Source organism: Pongo abelii, chromosome 9 (assembly GCF_028885655.2).
Source record: "Pongo abelii isolate AG06213 chromosome 9, NHGRI_mPonAbe1-v2.0_pri, whole genome shotgun sequence".
Lineage (NCBI taxonomy): Eukaryota > Metazoa > Chordata > Mammalia > Primates > Hominidae > Pongo > Pongo abelii.
The window spans coordinates 126,408,677-126,427,494 of NC_071994.2; the positions used below are offsets into that span (position 1 = coordinate 126,408,677).

General features: G+C 43.5%; 3 long non-coding RNA genes across 4 annotated transcripts in view; 2 read left to right on the forward strand and 1 right to left on the reverse strand.

Moving 5' to 3' along the window:
- The first annotated feature begins 2,576 nt into the window (after positions 1 to 2,576).
- On the forward strand, positions 2,577 to 6,083 carry LOC129048810 (uncharacterized). Its single transcript, XR_008511475.1, has 2 exons — positions 2,577 to 3,051; positions 5,221 to 6,083. It is a non-coding gene; the product is annotated as an uncharacterized LOC129048810 (long non-coding RNA).
- On the reverse strand, positions 4,901 to 5,999 carry LOC129048808 (uncharacterized). Its single transcript, XR_008511472.1, has 2 exons — positions 5,620 to 5,999; positions 4,901 to 5,470 (listed from the first exon to the last, which is right to left on the reverse strand). It is a non-coding gene; the product is annotated as an uncharacterized LOC129048808 (long non-coding RNA).
- Positions 6,084 to 9,978: 3,895 nt separating the features above from the next.
- The window catches only part of LOC129048809 (uncharacterized), a 31,306-nt gene continuing 22,466 nt past the window's right edge, over positions 9,979 to 18,818 (forward strand). For both annotated transcript variants that reach the window (XR_008511473.2, XR_008511474.2), the window contains exons 1-2: positions 9,979 to 10,030; positions 10,260 to 10,365. This is a non-coding gene — a long non-coding RNA (uncharacterized LOC129048809). The remainder of the gene's footprint in view (positions 10,031 to 10,259; positions 10,366 to 18,818) is intronic.

The window sequence follows — 18,818 nt, forward strand, 5'->3', positions numbered from 1 at the left end:
CTGCACTCCAGCCTGGGCAACAGAGCTAGACTCCATCTCAAAAAAAAAAAAAAAAAAAAGAAAGAAGGAAAGCACCTAGTATAGGGCAGGCACATTGTTGCTCAGCAACTGATGCCCTTCTCTCTTCCCCCTTAATTAATGCAACAAAATATTCCATGACTCCAGGATACATTGTAACTGGATCTTCAGGGGTCCTTTCCCCTCTCAGAGAAAGGGGACGATAGCATCTCCTTCCTTTAGGTGGGGAATTGAGGTCTAGTGACTTCCTTAGAAACACAGCAAAAGGAGTAGTAAAAAGTGTTTTCATGTTCTCTCCTCCCTCACGTTGGTCCCCAACTCTGGGTTGAGATCAAAAGCAGGCTTTTCTTTGGCTAATGATGCTTAGAATTACCCACTAGACAAGCTGTCTTCATAAGGGAGCCAAATGAGACAGGAATAAGAACAGGCAATACATTTCAGATTGTTAGATTGAAGGGGATATCAGATACATCCGATCTAACCTCCGTATTTTACAGGAAAGGACACAAGTGCAGCGAGGAACGGCAACGTGGCTAGGGCCACCTAGCTAGTTGGTAGCACAAAAGGTATAAGAACCCCAGCCTGACTCTTCGTTCAGCGCTCTTGCCACTGTGTGGTGCTGACCTGCTGTGATCCTGAACAACCTCTCCCCGAAGGCAGAAGCCATCAGGTTGGTGACCAGACGCATGCCTGGCTTCATTCTCTAGCCAGACACCTTGTGATTTTCTGAAAACCCAGCAGCATGTTTCCCTTTGTTGACATGTAAGCACATGGTAGAGAACACAGACCACCAAACCACAGACAGGAATCTTCCTATGTTCCCAGCTGGACAAGGGCAGCTAGCTGTCCTCGGCTAGCATAAGCGCTCATGTACTTTTCATTCATTCAGCCTCAAAAATGTGTCTGCAGCCTGTAAGCCTGCATTTGTTCCACCTCTGTGCAGCTGCTGTGTCCACTATCAAGCTGGGCAGGACCTTAGAGTTCCTTTTGGTGTAACTTCCTCACTTTGTAGACTGAATCCCAGCCAGGAGATGTGCTATCTCTGGGTCAAACTCAAGTTAGAGACAGAGTCAAGCTGGAAACCAGGTTGCCTAGCGACCAGCTCCATTCTCCTTCTAGAGTGTGGAAGATTACCACACAGAGTGACCCTGCCTCTTCCTAAAAGGTCAGGAATGAGAATAAAAAACTCATGGTCTCTGCTGGCAGAAACAGGTGGGACAGGGCCCAGGGAAGAGCTGGGCTTTTTTGTTGTTGTTGTTGTTGTTTTTTGTATTTGATAAGACTCAGTAGAAGCCATAAAATAAAACTAAGAAGAATCTATGCGAGGCCTCATTATGCCACTGGTGTCCTGCCTGCGGGGAACTCATTTATTTTGTGGCTGAGATGCTGGGAGCTGTCAGCAGCTGCTTGCAGCTGCTCAGTGACAAGATTGATGGCAGCGATGGCCAGGCTGAGGAGATGGGAGGGGAGAAGAAGCATCCCCCGTCTTCCCACCCACCACAGGCACACGCACAGTTGCGTGACATACACTCAGAACAGTCTTGTAGCCTCTTGCATTGATGTGCACCTTTCCTGATGACACTGTCCCAGGAGGTGGAGTGGGGGATATGCCAGCCATGGCCTGAAACCAGTGTCCAAGAGGCAGTGGAGGATGCTGGATAGAGCATGAGGTTCGACATCAGGAGACCAGGATGGAGCCTCTCCCGTACTGTCACCTACTGAGTCAGCTGGAATAAATGATGAACCTCTCTGCGTCTCAGTTATGTATCTGGAGAAAATAGGGAAGCTAGTGCTTTGTCAACTCAGGTTCTTTATGAATGTGAGGTAAGCATGATAAGGGAGTGTAGATTGCAGGAATTGGCAGGACCTGACTTGAGTCGGTCATGCTTCTCTGTACCCTGTGTTGTAGAGAATCAATCCATTTCAAACTGGTGTGGAGCCCCATGACAGACACAGCAGACACAAAGGGAACAGGAGCTGGGCCCGAGACTCATGGTGGGGCCTCTCCCCTGACTTCCCGGAGGATGTGCCCAGCACAAAGACAGATCCGGAAGACACTGTTCATTGGCTCACTCAGCCCTGTTCCTAATACCCTCTCTTGCCTACCTCCACCATAGAAGCTAAACGGTCAAACATCTGCTTTCCAGGCCTCCTTTGCCCCCAGGGAAGGCCATGTGACAGGATTCTAGCCAATGAGTCTTATCAATGGATAAGAGAAGTCAGCTAGGGAGCTTAGGGGAAATATTTGCTTTATACTTCGTGCAAACCAGAACTGGATTTAGTCCCTAAAGGCTAATTTCTTAGGATATATAATGCACTCTTAAATAACCATAAATCTAAGACAAAACACAGCCATTGCCTTGATAAAGGCACAGGTGAAGAGCTATTGAATTTCAAGGGTAACTATTTCTTCCTATGTAGTGATCAGGGATTGCTTCACGGAGGAGGGAGCATTCGAGGTTGATATGACTTGAATACCCAAGGCTGAGAGATTCGGACATGATTCCCAGTCCCAATCTCAGATGCCCTGAGCTCCTTCACTCTTCCAAACTGCATTATGGGGAATCTGATGATTCTTGCCAGGTGATGTAACAGCTCTGGTGATGATCAGATATCATCCCGCCTCTTAATCACAGAGCACCATCTTCTGAAGCCCTTTAAAGATACAGTCTAACTCATGCCTCTGAAGTGAGCAGAGATGGATAAAGATAAAGATGCCACCTCATAGACACAAAGGAACTTCCCAAATTTCCAGAATTGTTTGAGAAGAGAACCTACCGATCCTCTCAGCCATGTAATCCTTCTTGGAACACTCCCTCATCTTCACCCACGTAGACTCGCACAGCTACCCTGCAGATGTGGTGGGAGATGCCTTTATGTAACATGAATCTATATGATGAATTCTTGCTCATATTGAAGACATGAAATTCCTATGAGTAAGATGTGTACTTTGAGTTCATTATCCCTAAAAGCAAGTCATGGATATGCTTAAGTTATCTGAGTGCTTTCTCTGGAGACCAGTGGAATGCTTCGGTGAGATTTGTGGCTGGGGTTGGAGCTGACATGTCAAGTAGAAGCTAAACTGGTTTCACTAGGACTAATTTCTTTTTCTTTCTTTTTTTCTTTTTTCTTTTTTTTTTTTTTTTGAGACAGAGTCTCTCTCTGTCACCCAGGCTGGAGTGCAGTGGCACGATTTTGGCACACTGCAACCTCCGCCTCCTGGCAACCTCAGCCTCCAAAGTAGCTGGGACTACAGGTGCACATCACCACACCTGGAGAATTTTTTTTTGTTTTTAGTAGAGACGGGGTTTTACCATATTGGTTAGGCTGGTCTTGAACTCCTGACTTCAGTAATCCACCAGCCTTGGCCTCCCAACATACTGGGATTACAGGTGTGAGCCACCACACCCGGCCCACTAAGACTATTTTCTAACTGATCTGAATGAACCAACTTGGATAACCTCATGTTTAAAAAACATTCATTTATATACCCACCAGGATTGCATATATATAGAGAGAGAGAGAAAGAGAGAGAGAGTAACAAATGTTAGCAAGGCTGTGGAAAATCTAGGACCCTTGCGTACCTTTGGTGGAAATGTAGAATGTGTAGGCATTATGAAAAACAGTAGTACAGGGATTCCTTAAAATATTTTTTTTTTTTGAGACGGAGTTTCACTCTTGTTGCCCAGGCTGGAGTGAAATGGCACGATCTCGGCTCACCGCAACTTTTGCCTCCCAGGTTCAAGCGATTCTCTTGCCTCAGCCTCCCTAGTAGCTGGGATTATAGGCATGTGCCACCACGCCCAGCTAATTTTATATTTTTAGTACAGACAGGGTTTCTCCATGTTGGTCAGGCTGGTCTCGAACTCCCGACCTTAGGTGATCCGCCTGCCTCGGCCTCCCAAAGTGCTGGGATTAGAGGCGTGAGCCACCATACCCGGCCTGGATTCCTTAAAATATTAAAAATAGAATTACTGTATGAATCAACAATTCTATATTTTGGTATATACCCAAAAGAATTGAAATCAGGGTCCCAAAGAAATATTTGTACATCCGTGTTTATTGCAGCACTATTCACAATAGCCAAAAGGTGGAGGCAGCCCAAGTGACCGTATACTGATAAATGAATAGCCAACATGTGGTATGTCTTTACAATTGGATATTCTCAGCCTTAAAAAGGAAGAAAATTCTGATATATGCTACAACATGGCTGAATTTTGAAGACGTTATACTAAGTGACATTATCCAGTCACAAAAGGACAAATACTATATAATTCCACTTATATGAGTTACCCAGAGTAGTCAAATTCATAGAGTAGAATGATGGTTTCCAGGGGCTGAGAAGAGGGGCTTGGGGAGTTATTATTTAAAGAGTACAGAGTTTCAGTTTGAGAAGATGAAGTTCTAGAGAGATGGCAGTGACAGTTGCACAATAATGAATGTACTTCATGCCCGTCAACTATACATTTAAAAATGATTAAAGTGTGGCTGGGCAAGGTGGCTCACACCTATAATCCCAGCACTTTAGGAGGTCGAGGCGGGCAGATTATGAGGTCAGGAGTTTGAGACCAGCCTGTCCAACATGGTGAAACCCGTCTTACTGAAAACACAGAAATTAGCAGGGTGTAGTGTGTGCCTGGATTTCCAGCTACGGGGGAGGCTGAGGCAGAGAATTGCTTGAACCTGGGAGGCGGATGTTGCAGTGAGCTGAGATTGCGCCACTGCACTCCAGCCTGGGTGACAGAGTGTGATTCCATCTCGAAAAAAAATAATTAAAAAAAGATTAAAGTGGTAAATTTTACATCATGTGTATTTTACCACAAAAAAATTATCTACAACATCACTTTATTTTAGAAAAAAAACTGTTTCTAAACTGTCCAGCTCAGATGTGATCTCTTTTATATTTTGGGGGATTATCATAATAGAATTAAAAGAGCTAGATTTACAGTCAGAAAACCCAGATTCAAATCTCAGTTCTGTTGCTTCTTGGCTGTTTGATCTTGTTCTTATTGAACTTCATTTTCCTTGTCTTTGGTCAAATATTATGAAACCTATTTTTACTCCTTCACCGGGCGGATGTGAAGATCCAATTAGATAATTTATGTGAATGTGCTTAGCAAACCACAGAACACTAAACAAATATAGAAATTTTTTCAAGAAGATAATGAGGTTCTCTCTGGGACCTATTGTAATATTTTCCAGCTTTTCTTGCCAAGAAGTTCCTTCTATCACACCTAAATTCCGTCGAACACAGCTTCAGCCAGCTTGGAAATAGCCTTTCTGTTGGGACATTTCCAAATCCCAGGTTTAGAGGTTCTTCCATCTGGCAGGTGTCAAAGAAGACAACAGGAACCATGAGCAGAACCACTTGGAACTGCAAACTCTTTGGGCCAAGGACAGACTTCTTCTCCAGGTCTGGTTTGGTTTGCAAATTCCTGGCTGTCATAGCAACCTGAAAAGCAAAGGAAGACTGTTTAGTGTCGTCTTTGACTGCAGCCTGGGCTCGGAATGCGCTCAGGTTGGCCCAGTAAACAGTGTTCACCGCTAACCACTCTGTGTCTCTCCCTCTGGGCCCAGGGATGGGTGAGGCAGGGAGCTCACCAGGCTGAAGTCATCTGGCCACGCAGCTTCTCACCTAGGGTCACTCAGCTCCCCTCTGCTGCTCTGTCTTCCAGTGGCTCTGCCAGATCTAACATGGGGAGGGAATTTCCAGAAGAGGCCTATTGGGAGATGGAGTCAACTCCATAGTGGAAGCAAATGCCTGCCTCCCACATGAAGATGTGTGAAGATGACTTGGGGAGGGGGAGCCGACAGCATTTCCATGGTAACCTCAAGCACCCTTGTGAAGTCATCATTGTGCTCTTCTGACCTATTCAAACCCTGGCAACCAGGGCTGTTTATCTCTAGGGATTGAGTTCAAGATCTAAAAATGTGAAAGACCTAAACTGAAATGAATAAGCACCTCACTTGCTAAGAAGTAGATCTACAAAGACATGTGATGTCATGTTCATTAATCGTTACATTGATTGTTACAAGATTTTTACACATTTGACAACAATTTACAGGCGAGTTTTTTTTCTCATTGCAAGAATTCCTGATTATGCACAGTGATTGCTGAGAAATCATTGTTGGGCCAAATTTCAAAAGTAAAATTATAAAAAATACTGCAGTACTTTTATAGTTAAAAAAAGGGATTTGGTGTATTTTAATATGCTTAATATGATGTGTGGGGGCTCAAAGGCCCATGAAGTCCTCAAAATGTCCATGCTTGTTGCTTATAAGTTTGTTTTTTTCCTCTCTCCCCTCTTTTCCCTCCCTCCCTTCCTTCCTCCCTTCCTTTCTTTCTTCTTTCCTTCTTTCTCTTTCCTACCCTCCCCTAATTTCTCAATCTCTCTCTCTGTCTGCTTTCTGCCTTCCTACTGAGGCACGGTGGCTCACGCCTGTAATCCTAGCATTTTGGGAGGCAAGGTGAGTGGATCACTTAAGGCCAGGAGTTTGAGACCAACCTGGCCAACATGGAGAAACTCCTTCTCTACAAAAAATACAAAAATTAGCCAGGTGTGGTGGTACATGCCTGTAATCTCAGCTACTCAGGAGGCTGAGGCACGAGAATTGCTTGAACCCGGGAGACAGAGGTTGCAGTGAGTCAAGATCATGCCACTGCACTCCAGCCTCGGTGACAGAGTGAGACTGTGTCTCGAAAAAAAAAAAAAAAAAAGAATAAAGAAACATACCCTAACATGGTCTGGTAAGGGAGCTATGAATATAATCAATAATTTCAGTAAGAACAGTGTGGGAGAACTGTTATTAGACAAGTACACTCATCTTGGGGTCCAGGAGCATGAGGTCCCATCTGTCAGGAGTGACCATGGAAGTCTTCATAGAGAAGGTGATGTTGAAATTGGGGCATTGAATGATAGGTACAATTTCTGCTCAAAAGTAAGAAGGGGATGGAAGCCCAGTAGACAAAGAAGCTATTAAGGGTTTTTGACATGGGGAGCAATATAGTCAAAGGAAGATTGATTGGATTTACCTGTAAACACCTAAAGGAAAGGAAAGGGATTGGAAGTGGGGGAAGAAGGGTTGGGGGAGGGTGGGGAGAAAGGCTGGGGAGGAATTGGAGATGGAAAGTTTATCTGTAAGGCTTTCAGTATTCTAGGTGAGAGGTAAAGAGGCCACGTGCCTAGAAAAAAGAGATGACAAATGTAAATTTTTGAATAGAAAGTAAAGAGATTTTTTTGATTTATTAGACGGACACAGGAGATGGTGGAGGACAGAGAGAAGTCAATCGTGACTTTGATTTTAAGCCAGGATGACAAGAAGAATTATGGTTCTGGCCAGGCACAGTAAACAGAGCTCTTCCTCCTGTCCATCCCCAACCATCCAATTCTCTTCTCAAAAGGCAATCTCAGCTGGGTGCGGTGGCTCACGCCTGTAACCCCAGCACTTTGGGAGGCTGAGGCAGGCGGATGACTTGAGGTCAGGAGTTCGAGACCAGCCTAACTATAGTGGGTGTCTGAGGCAGAATAGCAGTTTGAACCAAACTTTTAAAGTGGAGATATTCTCCGAGGTCAGACTGGCTGCCTTAGCAACCTGAGACTGAGCACTGGCCTGCTGCAGGGGTTCCCACACCTGGCAATACGGAAGTCACAAGGGGAGTCTCAAAATGACACTTTCTTTCTCCCCACCCCAAGTTGGCTTCATCATATCTGGGGTAGGGCCTGGACAACTGTTTTTAAAGTTTCTCTTCTCCTTCTGGTCTTAGCCATTCGTCTATCAGGGAAGAGTAGCTTTTGTCTGTTCAGAATTGGTCCTGGCTACTGACTGTAAGGCTGATCCTATAGGCGAGAACCTAGTGGTCCTGGTTTTCTTCCTTTACTTTTTTTGGAGTTGGGGAAGAAAGAACTATGTGGGAGGCTGGGCCCCAGTCTGGCAGGAGTTGGGCAGAGAGGTAAAGGCAAGAGTCTCTGGCATGGAGCCTTCTGCAGAGAGGTGATGGTGAAGCTCTGGTCATGGGCAAAGGACAGAGCAGAGCAAAAGAAAGCTGGGCACGAGCCCCATGCATCCGGCTGTGTTGCGATTCTCTCATACTTGCCTCTGTTTTCAGAGAGAACATGAGAGCAGGGATTCCATGAGAGCAGGGATTTAAAAACAATCTCTCGTGGAAAAATTTTAAACCTAAAAGGAAATAGAAAGAATAGCGAAACCTCTGTGTTTCAACTCCTCACTTTGACAATTATCTACACCAGGCTGATCAGTTTCATCTGCTCCATTTTTATCTGGAACCCCCTCCTCAACCTCCATCGTTCTGAAGCAAATGAGGAAAAAATATCAGACTGGCCATTCTGAGCTCCTATTTTACAGTCCAGCAGCCCCTTTGATGGCAATAAAAATAAGCTCTGAGGATGGGAAGAAGGGATCAAGGAAGACTCATCAGTTTACCTTTAATTCCATTTTTATGTATTTATTATTATTATTTTTAAATTTAAAGATGGGGATTTCTCTATGTTGCCCAGATTGGCCTTAAACTCCTGGACTCGAGTAATCCTCCCTCCTCAGCAACAGAAAATTTTGGGATTTCAGGCATGAGCTATAATGCCCAGCTTAATTCCTCTCTTTTTTTTATTTTTTATTTTTTAATTTTTTTTTCTTTGAGACGGAGTCTCGCTCTGTCCCCCAGGTTGGAGTGCAGTGGTGCGATCTCGGCTCACTGCAAGCTCCGCCTCCCAGGTTCACGCCATTCTCCTGCTTCAGCCTCCTGAGTAGCTGGGACTACAGGCGCCCGCCACCAGGCCCGACTAATTTTTTTGTATTTTTAGTAGAGATGGGGTTTCACTGTGGTCTCGATCTCCTGACCTCGTGATCCGCCTGTCTCGGCCTCCCAAAGTGTTGGGATTACAGGCGTGAGTCACCACGCCCGACCAATTCCTCTTTTAAACACAAAGAAGCAGTCGTTTATCTTGCCCCTTAAAATTGTCACCAAGTCTCCGTGCAACATATGCAGACTCTAACAAAGGGCAATGCAAAAGAAGCTCATCCCTGGATCAGTTAAAAATAAAAGGGCTGCAATCTGTGCTTCCTAGAGTATGTTCTACATCCAGCAGCCTGATCCTAATGATAAACAAATAATATTCTACTCTGTGGGGGTAAATCTCTGGAGAGCAGAAATATGTGCACGGTTCAAGAGGCTTAGTGCAGTAGGTAGGAGCTGGGAGGCTTGGAGTCTGGGTGGTCTGCAAGTCACAGATTGTGGAGACTGCTCTGGCTCCCCAACCCCCCTTCTCATGGAAATCCCTCTGTTCTGAGTCTGCAGCTCCCTTTCCCCTTGCTCTGCCCCCTTTATTCTGCTCCACTTCCATGCCCAATTATGGAGCAGAAAAACTAGAGGGGCAAAGGAAGGAGGGTGACGGAAATTTGGAAAAACTCAAGTAGTCATAAATATCCTTAAGCCAGTCAAGAAGAGGTGAGGCTGACGGCACTTGGGTGGGAGTGTATGCAAAGGGAAACGGCTGTCGAGAAGTCTGGGCATGACCGTGGCTGGGGAGTGGAATCTCTGCTCAAGGCATGTCTTCTTTTGATCCCCATCCAAGGATTCCCAGTCCCTAAAGTGCCAAGAGGGCCTCAGCCAAGTGTGGACTCTTTTGTGCCTTTGTCATCGAGGTGTCATGAGCAATGCCACAGGAAGGTGCTAATAGCACAGTGCTTTTCAGACTGGGATACTTCAGCCTCTTGGATTAGGGGAAACACAGAAGATTTATGGAACACCTTGATGGGATTCAAGTTTACCAAAGACTTTTTTTTTCAGGGGGGATTGCTATTTTTAGTATTAAAATAATTGTGAGTATGTGATGAAATAGAATGTAAAATTTTAATGAATTTATGAAGATAAACACAAGAATTTAAAGAAATGTCCCAATTCTAGTGGCCTATTTAAAGAAGTATTTTCTTTCTTCTGTCCTTAGAAGTATTTGGGGAGAATGTGATGGGAGCTACCCAATGTTCCCGGGGATAGGTGAGCTCTTAGGGTTCTGCGATCTCCGCCCACCTGACTGGTCATCTCTCATTTCCTGTCAGCCCATGAGGCTGGCTCTTTCGTGGTCTCCTGGGATGGCTCACCCTTTCCTTTCTCCAAGCTTTTGTCCAAACAGTCACTTATGTTTGAGATAAGCTCTCACCTTCTGACAACCACATCATGTCTCTTCTTCTCTTTACAATGAAATTGAAAGTCATTTTTTTCCCAGGAAGATTTCTCCGACTAAGCTAGGAGAACTGACTCTCCAAAGAGAATCTATAAGAATACCAGGCTGGGATGCCAAAACTACATGCTGATACAAAGTATTTGTAAAGGTTTGTGTAAAACTTATTGCATAAAACTGTCAAATGCCTGTCTTATTTAGTAATCATTAAAACCCCATGAATTATACAGGGCAAGGATTATTTATAATTCTTATCTACCAGCCAAGTGATGGAGCATGGCGGAGGTTAAGTAACTTGCCCAAAACCACACAACTAGGAAGTGGTTCTTTTGACTCTGTAAATAAAAATTATCCAAAACTTGGAAATAAAGGGGGAGAGTGACTGCGTGTTCTCTCAATGTCACACTGGGGCACTGTCTAAAAACTCTTCTAAAGATTATTTAGTTCTGTAGGCAAAGTCAGCTTCCTGGGCATGCAACCTGTGCCATCATTATCCTAAACTCAGAACCCTGAGTTTAGGGGGGCCCCTCATTTGTATAATGCTCAGCTGTTGCTGTCTTGAAATTCTAAATTTTTTTTTTTTTTGAGACAGAGTTTCGCTCCTGTCTTCCAGGCTGGAGTTCACCATTTCGGCTCACTGCAACCTTGGCCTCCCAGATTCAAGTGATTCTCTTGCCTCAGCCTCCCAAGTAGCTGGGGTTACAGGCATCTGTTACCATACCCGGCTAATTTTTGTATTTTTAGTAGAGACAGGGTTTCACCAATGTTTGCCAGGCTAGTCTTGAACTCCTGACCTCAAGTGATCTGCCTGCCAGAGCCTCCCAAAGTGCTGGAATTACAGGCATGGGCCACCATGCGCGGCCTAAATTCTTCAAAATTTTTGAACAAAGGCCTCTGAATTTTTTTGCACTGGGTCCAGCAAATTGTGTAGCTGATTCTGTCTCCAGGATAATAAATATCCCAACTGACCTTGTTATTTGCAATTAAGGGCTCAGCTCTGTGAAGTTGCCTGTTAACTTGTAGATATGGATCCGGTAGGGAAGCAAATGATTTCTGTCCATTAGCAAGGGTAATCTATACTTTTATTGCCCTGCGGAACATTAACTAGATTTGTCCCTGACTTTAAAAAACTTCCTGCGGTGCGCCTTTCCCTACGGGCTATAAAAACCCTGCTTCCTCAATTGCTCTTGGCGTCAGCTTTCCCATCTTACTGATTCCCTTTATGGATTAATAAATTAAATGAAATCTTTGACAAGTGCTCACTTTATTCTGGAAGAGGATTATGTTTTTAAGTCTTTTCTGGAAATTATGCTTTGAAAGCTTTGTATTCCAAGCTCCTTCCATCATATTATGCTACTGAAGTCGCACTTTTCACTTCCATCTGCTGATCGGGAGCCCACGCTGAGTCTGTTCGTGCACTGATGTTTATGCATTTTAGGCACAACTATTATTTTTGCTTGTCTTATCACTCTTGGTATCCTGTAAATTCTTTTAAAATTGTATTTACTGATTTTTAAAAAGTAGATAATACATCCACATGGCTCAAATTCAAAAGTTCAAAGGGTACATAGTGAAAATTTCGCTCCCATCACTATCCCAGTCACCCAGTTTTCTTCTCCAAGACAACATGTATGACTTCTACCATTTAATTTTACATATACCTTCAAATATGTGTATATATTCTTTTTGTTTGTTTTTTTTCTACAAATAGTAGAATGAATATTCATATCATTGTCCTGCAACTTCCTCCTTTCACTTAACAATAAATTCTAGAGATTATTGAATTTTAGTGCATAAAGAACAAAAAACTAAAAAAAAACCTCCCTCATTGTTTTATGGCTATATACTATTCCACTGGATAGGTTTACCATAATTTAACCATTATTTTATTTATGTGTGTGTATGATCTAAATGCCTCAAAGTGGATCTTATTAATAGATATTTAGTTGTTCACTGTTGTTTGATATAATGAGCAATGATGCATTGAATAACTGTGTACATATATCATTTTGCATGTGTGTATATATATACATATATACACACACACACATATATAGATATATACATATATACATGAGATAAATGCCCAGAAATGAAATTGGTTGGTCAAAGAACATATACATTTATAATTTTTGACGTTTTTGAGAAATTACTCTCCAGCAAGGTTGTATCAATTTATTTCCACTTCTGCCGGGAATGTTCCAGAGCCCTTGCCAACACCACAACAGAGTGTATTTTGACATTTTTCAACTTCGAGATGGGAGATGATATCTCATAGTTTTTACTTGCATTTCTTTAGTTAATAATGAGATGAAACTTTAAAAATATATTTGAGAATAATTTCTTTTTCTGGGAGCTGCCTTTTCAAATCCGCTGCCAATTTTTCTATTCGCTCACTAGTCTGTGATATAAGTGGTAAATATCATCTTCCCCTAGATTGTCTTTTTTAAAAAATAAAAAACTTTGTTTATGGTGGTTTTACTTGTGGACTTTTGTTTGATGCTGTTGAATTTTTCAGTATTTCTTTCTGTGGCTTCTAGTTTTCTGTCATAGTTAGAAAGGTTTTCCCCAACTAGGATGATGAGAAAGAACCCTCCCAGGTTTCTTTTGGTAAATGTATGGTCCCATGTTTCACATATAAATCTTTGATTCATTTGGAGTTTATTCTGGTGTTAGATACAAAATATGATTTCAACTTTATTTTTTCCCAAATGGTTCCCATATTGTCCCTAAGCTGTCTATAAAATAATCTTTTTCCACAGATTGGAGATCCCAGCTTGATTATTCACTAATTTGCCATATGTACTTGTGTTTGTTTTTTTAAGTTTTCTCCCCATGCCATGATCTGTCTGTTTATTGCATGAGTACTGTATGATTTATGTTAATGTAACTTCAGAATATATTTAGTATCTGGTAAGGCAAGTGCTCTCCTTATTATATTTCTTTTCCTTTTTTTTTTTTTTTTTTTTTTGAGATGGAGTCTCGCTGTGTCACCCAGGCTGGAGTGCAATGGCGCTGATCTCAGCTCACTGCAACCTCCGCCTCCTGGGTTCAAGGAATTTTCCTGCATTAGCCTCCCGAGTAGCTGGGATTACAGGTGCATACCAACACACCTGGCTAATTTTTGTTTTTTCAGTAGAGACAGGGTTTTGCCATATTGGCCAGGCTGGTCTTGAACTCCTGACCTCAGGTGATCTGCCCACCTCGGCCTCCCAGAGTGAGGAGGTGTGAGCCACCACGTCCAGCCCCTATTATATTTCTTTTAAAACATTTCCAGGACGAAACTTAATGTTTCTTTTTCCATGTTAACTCTAGAATCAGCTTGACTAGTTAAAACAAAACAAAACAAAAAACAAATTGGTATTTCATTGAGAGTGCATTACATTTATAGATATGTTGGGGAGAACTGGCTTCTTAATAATGCTACACTTGGCTACCAAAAATCATGATAAGCTTTTCCATTTAGTCAAGTTTCCCATCTAGTTTAGTTGCAGCATTTTAATATTTTGATCATCTTGCATAACTCTTAAGTTTATTACCAGGTATTGTTTGTTATAAAATAGGTTTCCTTTCATTTCATCTTTTTGTTGTTTTCATATATGAAAGTTACTGAATTCTGTGTATAATTGTGTATGACCCAGCTTATTGAGTTTCCTTGTCCTGTTAACTCTAACACCCCACACCAAGTCCCACACCAAGTTCCTAAGATAACTAATTGTTGACTGAGTGACCCTTTATCTGCCTTCTTGGGAGTTGGGGCTTCTTCTTCTTTTTTTTTTTTTTTGAGATGGAGTCTTGCTCTGTTGCTCAGGCTGGAGTGCAGTGGCACGATCGCGGCTCACTGCAACTTCCGCCTCCCGGATTCTAGCAATTCTCCTGCCCCAGCCTCCCGAGCAGCTGGGACTACAGGTGCACACCGCCACGCCCAGCTAATTTTTGTTTATATTTTAGTAGAGACAGGGCTTCACTCTGTTGCCAAGGCTGGTCTTGAACTCCTGAGCTCAGGCAATCCACCGACCTCAGCCTCCCGAAGTGCTAGCATTACAGGCGTGAGTCACCACGCCCGGCCGGGAGTTAGGGCTTCTTAAGGTTTCAAGACAGTTAATGCTGAGGGAGAAACAGGAAACACTGATTTCATCTGTCGTTCCAGGATAAAGAGTAGATCATTAGCAATTTCTTTGCTCATTCTTAGGGATTTCTTTGAAAGTTGGCTTTTAGTGCCAGTGTTAGGGCTTCTGAATGGCTTGCTGAGATCTGCTCTGTGGTCTCAGGAATGACTTTTTTTTTTTTTTTTTTTAACTTAAAACCCTAAAAAAATTACTTTGGGAGTGACTAGGTAAGGAAGGTTATCCTCATCTAACCAGAGATCCAGCCTGAATTTATGCACACAGTCGAGACAGAAGAATTGGGTATGGGGAAGAGCCACTGTGCAACATCATTGAAGCTCCACAGAAGTTTCACAACAGGGATCCTTTTATGGGGTCAGATAGAGATCATGCTGTCTGTCTGAGACCAGATGGACCCATTAAAAAAACAGTATTAAGGCCGGGTGTGGCGGCTCACGCCTGTAATCCCAGCGCTTTGGGAGGCCAAGGCAGGTGGACCACTTGAGGTCAGGAGCTTGAGACCAGCCTGGCCAACATGGTGAAACCATGTCTCTACTAAAAATACAAAAATTAGCCCGTTGTGGTGGCACACACCTGTAATCGTAGCTACTCAGGAGGCTGAGGCTGGAGAATACCTTAAACCCGGAAGGCGGAGGTTGCAGTAAGCTGAGATTGCCCCACTGCACTCCAGCCTGGGTGACATAGGGAGACTTTGTCTCAAAAACAAAAACAAAAACAAAAACAAAACCACACACACATTTTGGGAGGCCGAGGCAGGAAGATCATCCTAGGTTAGGAGTTTGAAACCAGCCTGGCCGACTTGGTGAAATTCTTTTTTTTTTGAGACGGAGTCGCCCTCTGTCTCCCAGGCTGGAGTGCAGTGGTGCAATCTTGGTTCACTGAAGCTCCGCCTCCCTTGTTTTACGCCATTCTCCTGCCTTAGCCTCCCGAGTAGCTGGGACTACAGGCGTGCACCACCTACGCCCAGCTAATTTTTTTTGTATTTTTAGTAGAGATGTAATTTTTTTTGTATTTTTAGTAGAGATGGGATTTTACCGTATTAGCCAGGATGGTCTCGAACTCCTGACCTTGTGATCCGACCGCCTCGGCCTCCCAAAGTGCTGGGATTACAGGCGTGAGCCACCGCGCCTGGGGACTCGGTGAAATTCTGTCTCTACTAAAAATACAAAAAATTAGCCAGGCGTAGTAGTGGGTGCCTGTAATCCCAGCTACTCAGGAGGCTGAGGCAGGAGAATCACTTGAACCCAGGAGGTGGAGGTTGCAGTGAGTCAAGATCACACTACTGCACTCCAGCTTGGGTGACAGAGGAAGACACCGTCTCAAAAACAAAAACAAAAACAAAAAACAAAACAAACAACAGCCCCCCACCCCCACTCTCCAATATTAGTCATTACTCTGTAAAGGTTCCAGAAAAAGTTTGTTACATCCATTTTGGGTTTTCAATTTAGTATCATTGGAATTCGACTGGAATTCTAAAGGGTTAAAAGACATCCTAGCATTTGACCTAAATACTCTTAGAAGGCTCTCTCTCTCTCTCTGGCGATGTTTAACACCTCAGAATGAAAATACATGAGCTCATTGGAATTGCTAGAAAAGGGTACAGCAGTTTTTCACACTTCTTTTGCCAGCAAGATAGCACTTTAATTTGAGCCTGATTTTTTTCTCACCCTGGAGGGGAGGTGGGGTTACTCACTGGGGCTCTGGGGCCTCCATTCTGCCTGCTTCTTTGGTGGGTATTAGCGTGAGAATACACAAGAGTAGTTTGAATTCCTATATTTTTCCAATGTTGCCCGAGAATCTGGGGCTCAAATTGCAGCATCAGGGAGTAAAATTATATGCCAGGGTCTCAAAGCCTTTGTCCATCACTTTCTCTCATCTTTATTCTTTATTAAAAGTCTAGCTAATTAAAAAAAAATCTAAGTTCAAAAGTTCAGATAAACTCCCTTAAGTCTGTGACCTGATTTTCTTCAGCTTGAATCGTGTTAGGTCCTGGATATGGAGTTTTTAGTTCTTCTTTATGATTTTGTCAGAGGCATTTGAACCAGAGAAACTTCATTGTGGATAGCGGCTGGGTAAAATGAGGCTGACACCTCCTGGGCTGCATTCCTAGGAGGTTAGGCATTCTTAGTCACAGGATGAGATAGGAGGTCCGCACAAGATACGGGTCATAAAGACCTTGATGATAAAGTGGGTTGCTCTAATGAAAGCCAGCCAAGACCCAAAACCAAGATGGCCATGAGAGAGACCTCTGGCCATCCTCACTGCTCATTATATGCTAATTATAATACATTAGCATGCTAAAAGACACTCCCACCAACACCATAACAGTTTATAGATGCCATGGTAACATCCAGAAGTTACCCTGTGTGGTCTAAAAAGGGGAGGAACCCTCAGCTTCAGGAATTGCTCACCCCTTTCCCAGAAAACTCGTGAATAATCCACTCCTTGTTTAGCATATAATCAAGAAATAACTATAAGTATCCTCAAGCCAGCAGCTTAAGCTGCTGCTCTGCTTATGGAGTAGCCATTGTTTTATTCCTTTATTTTCTTAATAAACTTGCTTTTGCTTTGCACTGTGGACTTGCCCCGAATTCTTTCTTGCACAAGATCCAAGAACCCTCTCTTGGGGTCTGGATCGGGACCCCTTTCTGGTAACAGTTTCCAGAGACACAGTGCTGTGCCAGACGAGAGCATGACGAGGTGGATATGTTTTCATCAGCTGATAGCTGCAAAGAAAAACTTGCCAACTAACCAGGTCTGGGTCACTCTCTACTATAGTAGCAGCATAATTGCAATCTGATCGGCTAACCAGAGATTCCTTGCCTGCTTATTTTTCCTGGGTTTTTTTGCCTCAGTGCTCTGAGACATCCATGTTATGTCTTTCTGTTTATACTCTTCTTGACCAAAACCTTAGAATATGAAGTAAGATGAAAGAAAGCCGGCTGGAGAAGCTGTCAGTTCAGCAGGTTTGGGCCATGGTCCCATAAGACACTATTCCCTGAATCATGCCCGGCGTGACCCATTTCCTTCTGTCTGCCTGCTGCTCCATCCTCTGTGCTTGAGGCCAGGCTCTGTCCTCCAGCCAACACCAGGACGACTGGGTGTGTGGACCCTGACCCTTACGACCTGACTCACCACAGCTCTTCAGGGTGCCCTGAGAGCCCACATGGCTCTGGGTGCTGGGGAGACAAATATTTAAAAGACAGGCACTGTGGCCTTGAGGAACTCTCAGAGGTTTGCCCTCAGCTCCTTTATTTGAAAGAGTGAACTTAACTGAGGCTCCCACCTTTGAAGAAATCTTACCAAGAATTTAAAGAAAGCCCAGAAGAGGCCAGGCAAGGTGGCTCATGCCTGTAATCCCAGCACTTTGGGAGGCCGAGGAGGGAGGATCACTTGAGGCCAGAATTTCAAGACCAGCCTGGCCAACATGGTGAAACCCTGTCTCTACTAAAAATAAAATAATAAAATAAAATAAAATAAAACAAGCCGAGAAGAGAAATATGATCGACAGCTTATAAGGTGACCTCTGATTCTTCTGAGAAGGTGCAGAAGAACTAGACATACTTGGACAAAAAATAGCCACCTGCAGGAGAATAGACAGCTTCCTTCCCCTGCCTTCTCTGGTGAGAGAATCCTTTAAGCCCACTTCCTGATTCTCACTTATAATCATACCTGGGTGGTCTAGAAGTGTACTTGGGTATCATGCTGTGCTGGAAAGAGCCTGGGACTAGGAGGAGGCAGCTTTGGGCTCTAATCCAAACCATTGTGTGACCTTGGGCAAATGCCTATGGGATTAGTTTCTTTGGGAAATTGCCTCCCTACCTCATCAGGATATTGTAAAAATCAGTATGTATCTATATATGAGTGTGGATTTACATAGGTGGAAATATACACACACAATAAAATATACACATACATAAATTTAAAATTTTCACAATAAATAGTTATCATTTACTGAGCAGCCCTTAGTTATTAGGCATTGTGTTAAGTCTTTTACATATGTTAGCTTGTAGTTACTTACAATATTCTTGCAAGACAGGTGATAGCAACCTTTCCTTGCTCCACTGCCTCCACCACACACCATATTATAGATGAGGAAACTGAGGCTTAGAGAGGCAAGGAAGTTTACTCAAGCTCACAGAGAAAGTTTCTTTTTTTTCTGAGACAGAGTTTAGCTCTTGTTGTCCAGGCTGGAGTGCAATGGCACGATCTCGGCCCACTGCAACCTCCACCTCCCAGGTTCAAGTAATTCTCCTGACTCAGCCTCCCGAGTAGCTGGGATTACAGGCATGTGCCACCACGCCCAGCTAATTCTGTATTTTTAGTAGAGACGGGGTTTCTCCATGTTGGACAGGCTGGTCTCAAACTCCCAACCTCAGGTGATCCACCCGCCTTGGCCTCCCGAAGTGCTGGGATTACAGGCGTGAGCCACTGCGTCCGGCCTAGAGAAAGTTTCTTTTGGATAGTAGCCAACACT